This window comes from Squalius cephalus (assembly GCF_949319135.1).
Source record: "Squalius cephalus genome assembly, chromosome: 25".
In the NCBI taxonomy this organism is placed as follows: Eukaryota; Metazoa; Chordata; class Actinopteri; order Cypriniformes; family Leuciscidae; genus Squalius; species Squalius cephalus.
The window spans coordinates 18427468-18443462 of record NC_137146.1 but is presented as its reverse complement, the minus strand read 5'-3'; the positions used below and the strand labels follow the sequence as shown (position 1 = coordinate 18443462).

Below are 15995 nucleotides of genomic sequence, written 5' to 3'. Positions count from 1 at the left end.
GGATTTTGTTTAAACACAGATAAAGATTTGTTGTCAGAGGATAATATACAAAAATATTTATTCAATTCCTGTACTTAAAAGGAATCCCTGTTTCAAAGCATGATGATAAGTGTTAAAGTATAGACTTTGACAATTAATCAATGTAATGTAAACCATGTCTTAGTTTAACCGTCTTATTAATCAAAATTTCTTGTTTTTCTTGATGAGGTCAATGATTATGAAGCTTTGGGAAATTATATTATTTAAATTTTAAAATTACATCCATGTTGCTTATACAGTTCAAGCATACAACCTTAAATATTACCTATAATATATATATATATATATATATATATATATATATATATATATATGAAATTAATATTTGAAATTAATATTTTGCTAATTTTTTTTGTGTGTGTGTTTTATGTTAAAATGCAGGACAACTCAGAGAAAGTTTAGATATTTTTTTTTTTTTTTAAATCATCTTTTAGTTCTTACCTAAGAAATTACAATGAATACTAATGAATTTGTGCTTGGCAGTCTAGAACCATTTGTGTAGATATATTGATTTAGTTTTTTATTGTTTTGTTTGTTTCTCTCAAAGTTCTTGATGGTGAAGAATGTAAGTTCATTATTTAATATATTTTTCAATGCATTATTAAGAATAAACCCCAAAACCTATTTTTAAGACTTACATCCAAAGCTGCTTAGGCTAGGCTACTGTTCTTATGGAGGGTTTTCTTAAAATAAAATATGTGAAAGAACCATTTTAAACAAGCTTTGAATGTTTTATGTTTTAGTTTATTGTGTCATTTTCTCCCATACAGCATTTACTTTACAAATCTTCAGAATCAACAAATCCTCTTTGTAAGAAGTTACTGCGTCCAAAGCTGTCTAAAGTGTCCTTTTGAATGTTTTCTCGTTATCACTTTTCATTACAGTGTCAGTTACACATTTTATATAGAAATAAAAAATTACACTTACAAGTTGCAATTTGTAATTAACATAATCACGCGCACATAGCCGACTTGTGAAGTGACCATTTCGTTTTCCCTCTTCAAACATGACTGCACCGTCTTAGGAAGGAGCGCTGGTATAATACCAGGAGAGAGGGAGGGAAAAGGGGGCAGAAGGAAAAAGAGGAGAGGTAGTGTGTCTGCTCTCCGAAAGGGAGGAGTCAGGCACAGGGAAAGGGCAGCTGAGGCTCTACAAATCAAATCTTCTTTCCCCGACAAACTCTGCGTTACGCTCTTTACTGCGATAAACGTATAGAAGTTTCACGAGTCACTGTACTTTTGTGTTTAGACTTAAGGTATGCGCAAAATTGACAGGGCGCTAGTTCAGTACTGGGCTGCTCCTGCAAAGCGCACATAGGACAGAGAGAGAAGACGAGGGAAAAAGGAAAAAAGTCCGCAGAGCAGTTTTTGGAGTTTAAAGTGAAGAAGCCAAGAGTCTGTCTGCAACAAGCATCTGCAAAGCGAGCGAGAAGAAAGTCTTTACGAGGAGAGGACAGAAAAGTTTCACAACAGCTAAACTAGTAAGTGGAAGTAGGCTAATGTACAGTTTTCTCAGCCTCTTTGGTTTCATGAAGTTTTGCGAACCGAAGAAGAGGGGGGAAGAGTCATGTAAAATGTGAAATGCGATACTCCTTCCAGTCTGGTGCAAATTACATGCAATATAGGACAAAAACACTATTGGCAGAGGTCGGTGGCTGTTTATTCGAGTTTTATGCTCTATAGAAAGTTCGGCAGTGCCGTTTGACAAACTTTGCAACTTATTGTTCAAACTTGCGGCCCCTATTGGTCTGTTAATTTTTTTGTTGTTGAAAATGTCCATTTGATTTGCTTGTCACATTGATAAGTAGGCCTATCTGCAACCATCACAGTGCAACTGGTTTCAGGGCAATGTGTCCTTGCAACCGTTTAAATAGCATATTCTCAAATGCATAAGTGATTTTTTATTGGAAATAGTTCTGAAGAAAAGTTCGGGGTCCCGCATAAGCGTTCGTTTCCCTGAAGATCAGAAAGCAGAACGTAAGAATGTTTCTCGTATTTTCATATCGTTTCAAAAAATTGAATTGTGTTAGAAAAAATAAATGTTGCTCTTTGATGTAATAGGGCGATCAAACATTTTAGGCTACAATAATTATGTGCGATGGTAGGCCTAATATAACACGTTAAAATTGAAAACTTACGTTTATTTGCTGCATTAATTTCGCAAAGAAAATCAAAGTTTCAGCCTGCAGTGATATAGCCTACTGCATGTTCATTGCTCTTTTATATTCACTTTCAATTTAATCAATGCTTAAGAAAACATCAGATGTTGATGAAAACATCAACATCAGACTGTTAAAATCGAGTAGGCTATACATCACATAAATTATTGCGATAATTAAATAGATATAAACTATTCAAATTTCATGTGAATGATGAATTTTTTTTATTTTTTTTTTAATTTTTTTAGAAGTGTGACAATTATTACGTAGAAGCTAATACGTTTTCGGCTCTCCACAGGGATAAAATGCTAGGTTAGTAGCCTAAGTTAAATAGTTGCCTATGTTTTATTTTATAAGACTAATGCTAATTAATAGCCAAGATGTTATTAATGGAAATTATCATTATTTACTTGGATGTTGTGTAAAGTTTTTGTGTCACAGCCTAGATATTTGCTTTCAACTTTTTAAAACTTCACACACTGATACCACGAAAGACTTGTTTGTAGTTCGTCGACGAAGCTTCAGAACATCCGTGTCCCGCCAAACCCCTCCTGACACCTGCGCGCGATTAACTGAGGACATAGAATCTCACATTTAAATTCAAAATTTACTGTTCAGTTAAACGTTTCGTCACACTTTGACCGTTAATGTTACGGGTTTTTTTTTGCAAGCTTGTACTGATTAACAGTAGCTAATGTATTTACATGATATTGTTTTGTGGAGCTATTATAATTTATTACAACAACATGCATTTAAAGTATAAAGTGAAGCCTGCTTTACTATTTTTTTGGCCATCAAACGTAAATGAGGTCTGCCTAAATTGCGTGTTTGAGGTTTGCTTTTCTTCTCTTTTTTTTATTATATTTTTTTACTTTATTGCATTTGCCTTTTATGTACAATTGTTTCTTAGTGAATTGTCTTTATTGAAATCTGTATATATAGTTGACCCAAAGCTGTATTGAACACATAAAATGCTAAAAGGTGTGTAAAATTTTCTCATATGTTAAATGCAATCAATAATTTGTTATATTATACTCTTTGTAATATGTCAGTTATTAGGCTGTCCGGTGACCTATGAATTTGCATGACATGTCAAACAGCATAGAAAAATATGTCAAACAATCTGTAATCTGTCTTTCATGTCAAATTTACCAGTAGGCCATAACAGATAGTTATGCTTTTTTTTTTTCAGCCTTTACTCAATGTTGTAATGAAATAAGCATTCATTTGAGTTCTTCAATTCAAGCTCTGTGATGATAATAAGTCATTGTTCTCTAAAAAGACACAGACCTCAGTGCGATTAGAAAGAAAATCCACAGCATGAGTTTTCAAGTCAGTGTTTATCTCACGCTTCTATGTTTTGGGAACAAATTTGTACCTTGTTGCTTTAAAAAGAAAAATAAATTGTTTAAAATGTAAACGATAAACTAGATATTATATAATTCAAACAGGAATTAGTAAAAAAATAGAAGTTTTTGGTTTAAAATAGAAAAATAGATTTGGTTATTGGAATATGAATTTCACTGGAGCTTTGTAAATATCCTAAATTTAAATGTTGATTGTTGCATTTGCTCAGTATGCATTACAGACTTCATAAAATCTGTAGAGTGTTTATACTATTATCAAAAATAATTCAATAAATATTTGCATGCATTTGATCAAATATTTCTTTGATCAAACAGGTGTTATTTTGCAAAAAAACACTGGACTAATCATGATTTATTCTCCCTCACTTGTGAGCAGAGTAGACCAGATTAAAAAATAGTTCATCTGATCAGAGTCACTCATCAAACTGGAGTTTATCACACTTCATATATGCAAGGCTGCATTTCAGAACAGAAGGTTAGCAGGTCACTCTCGCCTTTTCTTGCCCGCTGTACTGAGGGCACTGTGTCACCAGCTAATATTAACAAGTGGAGATGACATACGATTATCCTCAATGTCATCCCACCCCCTCCTTCCACTTACTGCATGTGCATAAAACCCTCAGATTAGGCCCGACGTTGGAGAGGGATGCCTGTATCCTTCACCCTCAGGGTGCTTTAGCATCCTAAAGCAACTCTACCTGTCATTAGGTGCATGTGGGAATGAGATGACTAACAGGGGGGCATTGAGATGCTAATGTGGGTTTGAATAGTACTGTGCTTATTGTCCAAACCAATAAGGAACAAATGAATGGGAAATTTTTGTGTCTCTGCGAGGCCGATAGCAGATTGCTATCCTGGAAGTGCTCTCAGGAGCTTTTTTTTTTTTCATGCTATGGTTTGTGTTGCAGCAGTTAAGAGTTTTTTTTACGAGTCTGAAGTCTCGGAATCCAGGTCGGGCTGATTGCTTTTAAGTAGAGTGATTTGTTATGATAGATCTGTAGCGGCATGAGGTGACAACTAGGCTTTTTGCTCATAATCAAGAATCTAACTCCCTGATCTGTTGTCAAATTTGTATATCTTTGAGTAAAATGCATTTTTCCCCCTCAAAGTATCCGAGGTATTTGGCCATATTTGGCCAGCATTTTTGACCCTAACAAGCAGCACCTGATCTAAAATTGCCTGTAAACTTTTGTTGTGCGCTACTGTGGCGCACAAGCTAGTACTTTCAACTGAAACCTCTCACTTTGATGATTCTCAACTTTGATACGTTCAGCATCAAATAAAATGGACACAAAGAGCAAGAAAGAGAAAAGGGAAACAAGTGAAAGCGAGTAATTGAGAAAAAGAGGCGATGCTCTCGAGCTGTGGGCCGCGTCGGATCAGAAGTTGAGCTGTTGTGGAAAAGTAGAGACACGTCAAAAGTGTTCGTCTATATTTGTGTCTCAGTGGAGGGGGTCTCTAGCTTTGTAGGGGGCTTGCTATCAAGCTCTCTCTCTTTCCTTTTCTCTTCACCCCCTTCTAATCCCCAGGCCCAGTCATCCCTTCAGGGCATGCCTCAGATCTGCCTCTATGTCAGGACGACCCCTTCCTGCTCTTCTTTCTGTTGCCCTTTCTCTCTTTCTTTTTGCTTTATCTCCATTACCATTTTATATTTTACTATTTCACACTCTCTCTCTCTCTCTCTCTCTCTCTCTATATATATATATATATATATATATATATATATATATATATATATGTATGGTGCCTCTGAAAATATATGGACATGTTTGGACACTTAAGCCACACTTGAATGTACAAAATGTATGAATATCATTTTGTATAAGATACAAAATATCATACCAAGACCTTTTCTCCAAACTAACTTCACTTTTCAAAGCCATTTTTTTTTTTATTATTTTTAATCAATTGGTCCCAGCATGAAGTAATTTGTCCTCTAGTTCATAGAGATGTTCTAGCTGTGTGTAATTCATCACATTAACTATGAACATATTACACTAATGTTTACTAATGTTATTTACTAATTACTAATATTATATATTTACTAATGTTTGCAAATCAGAAAGTGTCCAAGTGACCTTAATTTAAAACAATAAATTGTGTGATCATTTAAAGTTAAACATGAAATAAAAATGAACCCTTTTCCAAATGCATTCTATAGATCGTATTGTGAAGGATTTGTATATGTATATGTTTCATGTTAAAAAAATAGTTTTGACCTCGTAGTGTTTAATCAAAATATCATAACTGGACCTTCTGGTGAAAATGGCAGACTTCTCTCTGTTGATGCATGCCGGACTTCTATAGCCATTTAGTCTGCTCAAACCCGTTTTCTGCTAGCTCGGAGCTTTTGGAGCCTCTGTTTCTTGCACTTTCATATTCTATTTTTCATTCTCAATTTGTCTCTCTCATTCACATACAGCTTTGTAGGCTGTCACATGAAATGAGCAGGTTCATACCAAAGTATGAGAGTGACAGACTGTTTTCACTGGCAAGGCTGGCTTCTGGAAACTCAAAATTGACTTGTGAATTAGCCTGGTCATTTACCCTTTTAGAGAAGCGTTAGCAATAGCAGAAAAAACAAGCGAATTCACCAGAAAAGAGAAGTTCTCGAGAAATGTTATTCTTAAGCAGATCTTCAGCTTGCCATACATGTTAGTTTAACCATTAGGCCTGTTAACCAGCATAAACCAGTCTCAGCTTCCAGAGAAATTTATTCTGGTCTTTTCAGGCAGGATGCTACTTGCATAGATGTGTGTGCGTGTCATGGATAAAGCTAATGTTTTCTTTCCTCAAGTAGGTAGCTGCAAACAAAACACATTGTGTGTTGGCAATAACTTCTTGGATTGCCTCTTTAATTTGCCATCTGTTAAACCATATGTAAACCTGTGTGTGAAGTGCAGCAACAAGAGAACTAAGTACTTCCCCATTTGGTGGCAGGGTGTGTTAAGGAGTTGTGACCGAGTGGTTGTGTGTGAATGGTCTTGGCTTTGATGTGAAGTATTTTGAACAAAAGTGAAAACACCCAAACACACACACATAGAGGGGACAGATAACATGGTCCTTCCATGTGATCGATGTCTTATCTCCTTCTCTGAGATTTTTAGCCATTTCAGATATGAATGAATAAATAAATAAATTAAAATACAATTAAGCAAATGTTAACTGTAAAATGTAAACTATGGAAATACTTAAAAAAAAGAACATGGTTAAGATTTTTAGAGCATTCCATTCTTTCACAAAGACTTAAAAAAAAAAAAAAAAACATTTAAACATATCAATTAAAAAATATATATATTAAAGCATTCCATAAATAAAAATGATTAAATAATACATCGTTTTAAATAAGAAAAAAATGACAACTTTAATGACTTAACCTTCAACCCTAAGCATTACAAGGCCAGGGTAGTATAGCTTAATATCAGATTCATATGTAGAAAGATAAAAACAGTCTGTGCCAGGGCATGTGTTCTCCCTCTATAGTATAAGTATAGCTCCTCTCATGTTTGCCTCTTATTCCCTATGTTTTGCACTCTTCTCTGTCCCCTTTGAGTACTTTAAAAGTAAATGTCAATGCCTTTGCTTCCCTATTCCCTGAAATAAATAATGTCCCTATTTACAAAAACAAAAGAGGAGACTTAACTATATGAGCAAATTTCAGGCAGGCCTGAAAGACTCCCCCATTGTCATCACAGCATCTGAAGACTAATCGCTTTTTCTCATGCAAAGGGCCAGGGCATAGATGGAGTGAGAGGGAGAAGGGGAGAGAGAGAGAGAGAGAGAGAGGGGGGGGGGGGGGGGGTGGGATGTGTGTAGGGGGAGGGTGGGGGGTTTTGTTTTAACAATACTCCATGGGGAACTTTGAAGGGGAGGCAGGGTCTATTGGAGGGGTCCCTCTCCCGATGAACAAAGACCAGTTCCTTCTAAGCAAAAAGAAGGGGAGGGGATGGAGGTGAAAGTTTTACAGACTAGTTCCCTCAAGGAGATTTTGCAGTGGAGGGGAGCAGAAAGGAGGTAGAGAACAGGGACTTTGGAGTGCTCGGTTGTTTATAACGATAATGTGTCACACTGTTAATTACAAATATGACACACCAACACTCAAGGGACAAGGGAGGAGGAGGAACAGAGGATAGGATTAGCGGTATGATGGTATGTTGTGGGACGGATGTGTCAACCAGGAGAGATTTTGTTATACTGTGGCTATTTTTACTCATGAGAGTGGAAATAATAATAATAATAATAATAATAATAATAATATATAAATTACCGTGCATGAAATGTTCCCAAACAAGTTCAGTTGACTTTAGTTGTTTACGGTTGCTGAGCAACATCACAAGTTGTTGTGTTCATGTAATGACACTGATGTGCATTTTACAATGAGTTTGAATGTGGCTTATTATTGATATTGATATCATTAATTTTTTAATTGTAGTAGATTTGTTATTACACAAAATAATAGTTTTGTTGTTTTGTTATTAAAGCTGTTTTTTTTTTGTAGTGACACCAGACTTATATTTTGTTTGCGTCCTATAAATATATATAAACTAATATAATTACCATGTTATTAGAATTTCCTCATACTGCCCTACACTAATAGAGGCAAACATTTAGAGAAAAACAGCAGGATAAATGTGCACATGGGCAGTAAAAGAGTTTTTGCCATACCACTCCAGAAGGCTGTTTTTATCGAAGGGGGCTCAGCTTGCTTGAGAAATACATCTTATACATCTTATTCTTGTAGGAGGACAAGGTTAGACTATATTATTCAGTCACACACACACACACACACACACACACACACACACACACACACACACACACACACACACACACATAATCGGACTCTTTAGGTTGCCGGCTGGCTGCTCATGGCGGACAGCAAGCGTGCCGTGTGCCGCAGTAAAGGCTCATCCAGCAGCCACAGTTAAGAGCGAAAGGTTCCATTTGTCAAAGGTGCTCGAGAGCACTCCCCCTCTCTCGCTGCCCCGCAGTTTGGCGGCTACTTGCCGAAGTCATTGTCTGAGAGGAGGCAGGACATTACTCACTGCTGAGGGAGGGAGAAAGAGATTTGGGGCCCCAGGCACCCGGACTGACCGTGTTTATGAATGGGGAATTAGGTTTGCATACTGTGAGTTAGTTACTGTGACAGCAGAGCCCTTTAAACTTGAACTTGACTGGGCTGATGTCCACCATATGAGGAACAGAAAGAGAGGAAAACAAATAGTGGGGTGGGGGGTTGATGTTAGCACATTTGCTGTCCTGTGCTGTGTAGTGCATGATAATTCTAAAATGTCCAAAAGTGCATGTTTGGATGCTTGTCTTGTGAAGTAAGTGGGTAGCTGACATGTGATACTTTTAGGAAGTTGACGTACTGCAGTGTGACGTTAAAACTAATTTAAACAGCATTTTATGTTTTTTAGATACAATCACAAAAGCATAATAATTAAATTACCTATATTATACGTTTTGTTGTAAAAAAAAAAAACTATAAACAAAACTATACATATATACAGTATATATATATATATATATATATATATATATATATATATATATATATATATATATATATATATATATTATATTTTGTATGTATAAGATTTAGTGTATGTTCACAGTGTACAAGAGTTCACAAGAGTTCGGGATACTCATGATGTGGATGCTGCAAGATGTTAGCTTTTTGTAGGGAAATGTGGTGAAAAAGAAGAATGCAAAGTGGAAGAGAAGAAGGAAAGTGTCGAGACAGTTCGGAAGGCTGCAGAAAAGGAAAAGAGGGTAGAGAAAGGAGGAGAGAGAGTTAAAGAGAGAAAGAGTTGAGCGGGAGTGTTTTTTCCTCTCAGAGCTCAGTGTAAGCTCACGTCTACCTCCCAAAGCTGCGTTCACAAAGAGATTTACAAGACAGGTCTCTACCGCCCTGCATTTCAAGTGTGTGTCTGTGTATGTAAGTCTTCCAACCTGTGTGAGTTATTTCATGCATATAAAGTGCATGTGAACAGAACACTGCAGATTTTCACATGCACATGCATATTATATTTCAGTATTTGCACTGGCAGTTTATACAATTTCAGCAATGTTTACAATATTAGTATGTACAGTAATATGTGTTTCACCTGGGCAAAGGGATACCTGGCACAGGTCTACTGATATACTTCTAATAGATTTGAATATGTCCTCTCACAAAAGCTTGAAAAACCTTCAGATGCTAGGAAATGTGTCGTGCATCATGTGTCGGCACTGTATTCAGGGGTACTTCCACATACTATGGGGGCTCCTTATCTTTTAGAATTATTTATGTTGTTTGGCTTTTTGTGCTACAGTCAAAGCATTTGTCTCCTCCTATTAGACTGAATGACTCTACTGAACCCAGCTGAAATCTCAACTCATCCCACCAAAATCCCCCTCCACTACACTTTACGGACTACATAATGTCTTGATGGTCTGGATTGTGCTGTCGAATAATTTAAGAAAAAGTGCATTACTGTAAAGCAATATTTGTTACTTCAGTACAAGTCAGCTGTTTACTCTGTTAAAACCAATTGTCTCTCATTCATATAATTTTAATAAAAGTATAAAAATAAATCTAAAAAACAAGATAAAAAAAAGGGTTAGTTCACCCAAAAAAAAAAAAAAAAAAAAAAATTATCTCATAATTCACTCACTCTCAAGCCATTCTAGGTGTATATGACTTTTTTCTTTCAGCCAAACAAAATCGGAGTTATATAAAAATTATCCTGACTCTTCCAGGCTTTATGATGGGAGTAAATGGTACCTTGTTTTTTCAAGCCCAAAAAAGCTGGGCTTCAAAAAACAAAAGGGGGGGGGGGTGTTAATAGAGCCTTCTGAAGCGAAGCAATGCATTTTTGTAAACTATTATGACTTTTTTTTTTGTTTATAAAGGCCTTCTGAAGCTAAGCGTTTTTTGTAAGTAAAATATCCTTAATTATAACGTTATAAACTGTAATCACTAGCTTCCGGTAATGTCTGTCCGTGCGTTCACGAGAGAGTCGAGTTCTGGCGTATGACGTAAGACGAGACGCCTCTCGTGGTTCAAACAAATAGGTCTGGGCAACAAACTCAAGCTCCAGACTTCTAATTTGTGACCTGTGTTTTGTTTAGCTTTATCCTGCTCTTCTGTGTACGTCAATACGTCATGCGTCGGGTCAGAGGTCACTCTATGAAGGTAATATGACGTCAAAGAATCGCATGCGCAGGGTAAGATTTGTGAAAGTGTACCTAAGATTGCAAGTGTACATTAAATGTACATGCGCAAGGGAAGATTTGTAAAGGTGTTAATCAGCTTTCAAGTGTGAGAATTTTTTTTTACTGTTAATTCGTAAGTGTAATTCATGTATCGTGAAATTCATGTATCAGCTTCATGTTAACGCTAAATAAATAGGATCTGTATTCTTCTAACTTCCATTTTTCCGCGCTTACACTTTTGGCACGGTTTTTGCGCACAAATACGGCCAAAAGTATTGCAGGCCTGTGAACAGCAATTTTCAAGCAAAAACAACAGAGTCAGGAACTGCAAAACAGATTAATTGAGTAATTAATTGCGTTTGTGTAAAAAAAGAAACTGTTGCAAATGTCTAAATGACTTCTTGCGTGCATGGGGCAAAAAAGTTCCCGAAATAACCCGATTTGTACAGTTGCGTCTTTCTTTTACATGCGCTTCCGGTTTTGGCACGATCCTCTCACTCATTGAGTTCTGCAAGCGCAAAGAGGAGGATGGGTCCACCTTCTTCATGTAGCCAATCAAGTGAGCTTTTTGCTGACTCTCAATTTACTCTTATCTGATTGGTTCAATAAACACGCCAGTCACCAGAACACATCTTTATCTTCATTTGGCTCAGAAACGTTCTCGTTGCCGAAATGGTACTTTTAATGCACACATAGGCCTACATGCTAAATAAATAAACAAATAAATCATGATTGCTTAATAGGCTGTGCACCATTAGGCTGAGTCCATACTGAATTTCGAGCTGGTGTGTTAAGAAAGAAAATTTCTGTGTATTCAGTGCATGTATCCTGCTCATCAGGCCATAATAATAATCTTGATGCTGCTGAATGTAGGCCTAGTATCTGCACTACTACAAGCATACTTTCACCTGTCTACTGATCGGGAGGATTCCAGAATTATTATTATTATTTTACTAAAATGAGTTACAATAATATTTTTTCCCTTTAATGTGTATTTTAAGAGCATCTCTAAATGATGCACCATTTAACACCTGCAATGCCATCGTGTAACCACTAGATGGCTGTATAGCCCTATATATAAACATATCAAGACGCTGTGTATTCCCTGGTTGCTGGGTTTTTATTCAGACATAATTAGTTACTTTTTGTCAAAGTTGAGTTTATGTTGATTTAGTATCAGTTTTTCATTACAGTCGAATCTGGACACAGAGAAAGCATTTTGTTATTCATACTAGCTACATATAATAGCTTGATCAGACACACAAAAGTAATCACTAATCAGAATCAATATAGACAGTGCGACCAAGACAATATTTCAAAATATATAATTGAGTGTTAAATACCATGAACAGAGATATGATGTGAAAAACACTGCATCAGAATGGTATTATTACATAAAGAATGGGTATTAAATGTTTTGATTGTAAAGTTTGTAAAGATCAGCTCAGTGGTGTAACAGATTATATAATATATACAATTTCAATCCAATAACGTTAACACCAGCTTGAAATTCAGTATGTATATCCTCAGTATATCCTTAATCAGCCTTAAGCCTAATGGTGCACAGCCTATTAAGCAATCGTGATTTATTTGTATATTTATTTGTTTGTTTGTTTATTTATTTATTTAACATGTATGTGTGCATTAAAAGTACAATTTCGGCAACAAGAACGTTTCTGAGCCAAATAAGATAAAGATGTGTTCTGGTGACTGAACCTATCAGATAAGAGTAAATTGAAAGTCAGCGAGAGGCTCATTTGATTGGCTACATGAAGAAGATGGACCCGCCCTCCTCTTCAGCTTGCAAAATTCAATGAGTAAGAGAATCGTGCCAAAACTGGAAGCGCATGTAAAAGAAAGACGCAACTGTACAAATTGGGTTATTTTGGGAACTTTTTTGCCCTATGCACACAACAAGCCATTTAGACATTTGCAACAGTTTATTTTTTTACACAAAGTTCGATTTTACGCAATGAATCTGTTTTGCAGTTCCTGGCGCTGTTGTTTTCGCTTGCAAATTGCTGTTCACAGGCCTGCAATACTTTTGGCCGTATTTGTGCGCAAAAACCGTACCAAAAGTGTAAGCGCGGAAAAATGGAAGTCAGAAGAATACAGATCCTATTTATTTTGCGTTAGCATGAAGCTGCAGTTTCAAAATACATGAATTACACTTATGAATAACAGTAAAATGCTGCAAATATTTTTTTCTTACACTTGAAAGGCGATTTACACCTTTACAAATCTTCTCTTGCGCATGCAAATTTAATTTACGCTTGCAAACTTAAGTACACTTTCACAAATCTTACCCTGCGCATGCCATTCTTTATGACGTCATATTACCTTCATATCACTCTTTGACCGGAACTCGACTCACATACGGCCGTTATGGAAGCCAGTCATAATAGTTTACAAAAATGCATTGCTTCGCTTCAGAAGGCTCCATTAACCCCCTAGAGCCGTATGGATTACATTTATGATGGATGTGCTTTTTTGGGCTTCAAAAAACAAGGTACCATTCACCTCCATTATAAAGCTTGGAAGAGCCAGGATATTTTTTAATATAACTCGATTGTGTTTGTCTAAAATAACAGTCATATACACCTAGGATGGCGTGAGGGTGAGTAAATGATGAGATAATATTTGGGTGAACTTGAACTAACCCTTAAATAAACACATTTATTATTATACATTTAAATGATGTAATAATACATGTATAAAAATAAAGGAAAGGAAAGAATAAAAAAAGAATAATGATGATTAATTTTTGTGCATAGTTATGGAAAATGTTAGTTGGTATTTTTATTATTTTATATATATATTTTTTATTTGATACTTTTTTAACTAAATTGTGACTTTGGGCAACTATGTTGTTATATATGTGATATATAAATGCAAGAAAGAAAGAAAGAAATAATTATATGATAAAAAATTTGTTTTAATCACAATACAACCAATTCAAATGTGATATATAAATCCTGGAGACAGGAGATGTGAACATTTTCCATCATGGTGAGGGAGCAAAGGCCTAAATGGCGGATAAAATTTGCCTGCTGGTTAAACGCTGGGCATCCCTGGAAGTAAGTGGCATATGTTAATGGCGTAGATATTGGGAGTGTGTTTATATGATTAGCGAGTGAAAGGTCGAGATGAGAGTTGAGCAAGAGTGATTTGTCTTCTCACACAGCGAAAGGAGATCAATGTAAAGTGCCTCTCTCCTGCTCAACAAGCCATGTAAACTCATTAACTCGCTGAGACCTGTCCCTGGTTTTACATACATACACACACACAAACGTGGCAAATCAGTGAAATTACATGTGTGAGATTAGGTTAACGTTTTAATGAGTGTGAGTGGGTGTCTGTGATTTTCTAATTTGATTGTGTCAAAGTGTGTATGGAGACAGTGGTTTACATGTGTGCGTTTAAGGGATAGTTGGGATTAATGGGTTTCTATCATTGCACAAATGTTTTGCACACCAGTCAGTGATTTATTGTTTATTGAGTAATTAGTCAGTTGAGAACTGCTTTATTAACTTCATGTTTAAACGTGCATGTTCAGAGGCTGGTGTTCACAAATTAATGTTCTCCTGCTATTAAAAATAAAGCTTCTTCAACATTCTTTACAGCATTGTAGGTTCTTTTCTTAACAAGGGGTGAGAGGTTTGAGTTGTTGTTTGGATCTTTGGCGATGAAAGTTTGAAGATGTAACATTTAAGTTTCTGGGTTATTGAGCATCATACTGTAAGTGGTTTTATGGAGAATTTCTTAGTGTAACATTAGAAGGTTCTTTTACATGGTAAATTCTAATTAGTTAACCTTTACTAACTCTTTCCCTGCCATTGACGGACATGTCCGTCATTTATGAGACAATGCTTCACCGCCATTGATGGAAGTATACGGCTTTTCGTGTTTTTACTTTTATGCGGTTGGGGGTGCTATGACACATCTTCTGAAAAAGTACTTAATCTCCAGATCAAAATACATGTGACGGAAAAGCAGAAATAAGCAATATCATATGTAAGCAGATGCATAGGCTATGTAAAATAATGTGATTATCAAATTAAACAGCATATACATCAAAACTGCCTAATGTTACGGAATGAAATGTCATTTTTCTCAAAAAAATGCTTTTTGCTCAAAATGTTGCTTTTTTACAGAGGTGTAAAATTCAGGGGTCAGAAAGTAAAAGTCCTGCCATATGTTTATTCCACCCATGAACTCAGCCAGCTGATTTCACAAATTAGTTCTATCTCCTGGCTGAAAACTGTGCTAATTAGCAAATCCAGGTGATTGAAACAAAATACTGTGGAGGACTTTTACTTTCTGAACCTGGACTTTACACCTCTGCTTTTTTATGAAATTTATCCACATTCAAGTGTAAATAAAAAATATGAGCATAGGCAAGTGCCAAGAATGCCTATGCATAAATCCAGACCTGAATGAAGCTCATATCTGTTGCTTTTGTTGTATTTAGGGTGGGAATTAAAGATTGGATTCATATTAATTATGTGGAGACAAATGTATGTGGCCAAGTGTTAATGGAACAGTTTAAACAAATCAGATAGCTATCCAATTAGTAAAAGCGTTACCCTGGAAATTCATAGTTCTCATAAGAGCACAAGTTAAATTTGCTCAGCGAGTTTACTCTGGCGTCGAGTAATGATGCTCATTAAATATGCTCTTGTATCTGAGCTGCACCAATCGAGCACCAGAGGCGAGTTAAACAGAGGACGACAGCGCTGTGACGTCGAAGTCATTAGTAAACATTGCAAGATGGCTATGGATGAACACCAGTTGTTTGAAACGGCTGTGGCCGCTACAATGAACGAGTTAGACTTGGCTTTTTATCTAAAAGAGGAACAGAAGACGGCGCTCGAATCGCTCCTTTGCAAGAAGGACGTTTTTGCTGTTTTGCCGACCAGATACGGCAAGAGTCTAATCTACCAGTTATCTTATTTCCGCTGGTAGCTAAGTGTATGGGGCTTGTTGTGATTGGTCGTAGTGTTATCCAATTGCGTGCAGTGAGATTTTCGAATGCATGCTTGGTGCTTTTTTATTCCCCAAAAAATAAGCTAATTGCCTGCACAGAATATGATAGCATTGTAATATAACAATATAATATGTAACGATAAAGTTTACAGGGGATTAATAAATTAATTAAAAATATAAAAACCTGATGCACATTCTTTGTTTTTAATTTTCTTGAAGTAGAGTTAAAAAATTAATATGATAGC

General features: G+C 36.0%; 1 protein-coding gene across 1 annotated transcript in view; it reads left to right on the top strand.

The window, feature by feature from the left end:
• Positions 1 to 1124: 1124 nt before the first annotated feature.
• The window catches only part of gli3 (GLI family zinc finger 3), a 229328-nt gene continuing 214457 nt past the window's right edge, over positions 1125 to 15995 (top strand). Inside the window, exon 1 of the mRNA XM_079862906.1 lies at positions 1125 to 1519. The gene's annotated coding sequence lies outside the window, so the exon portion shown is untranslated. The remainder of the gene's footprint in view (positions 1520 to 15995) is intronic.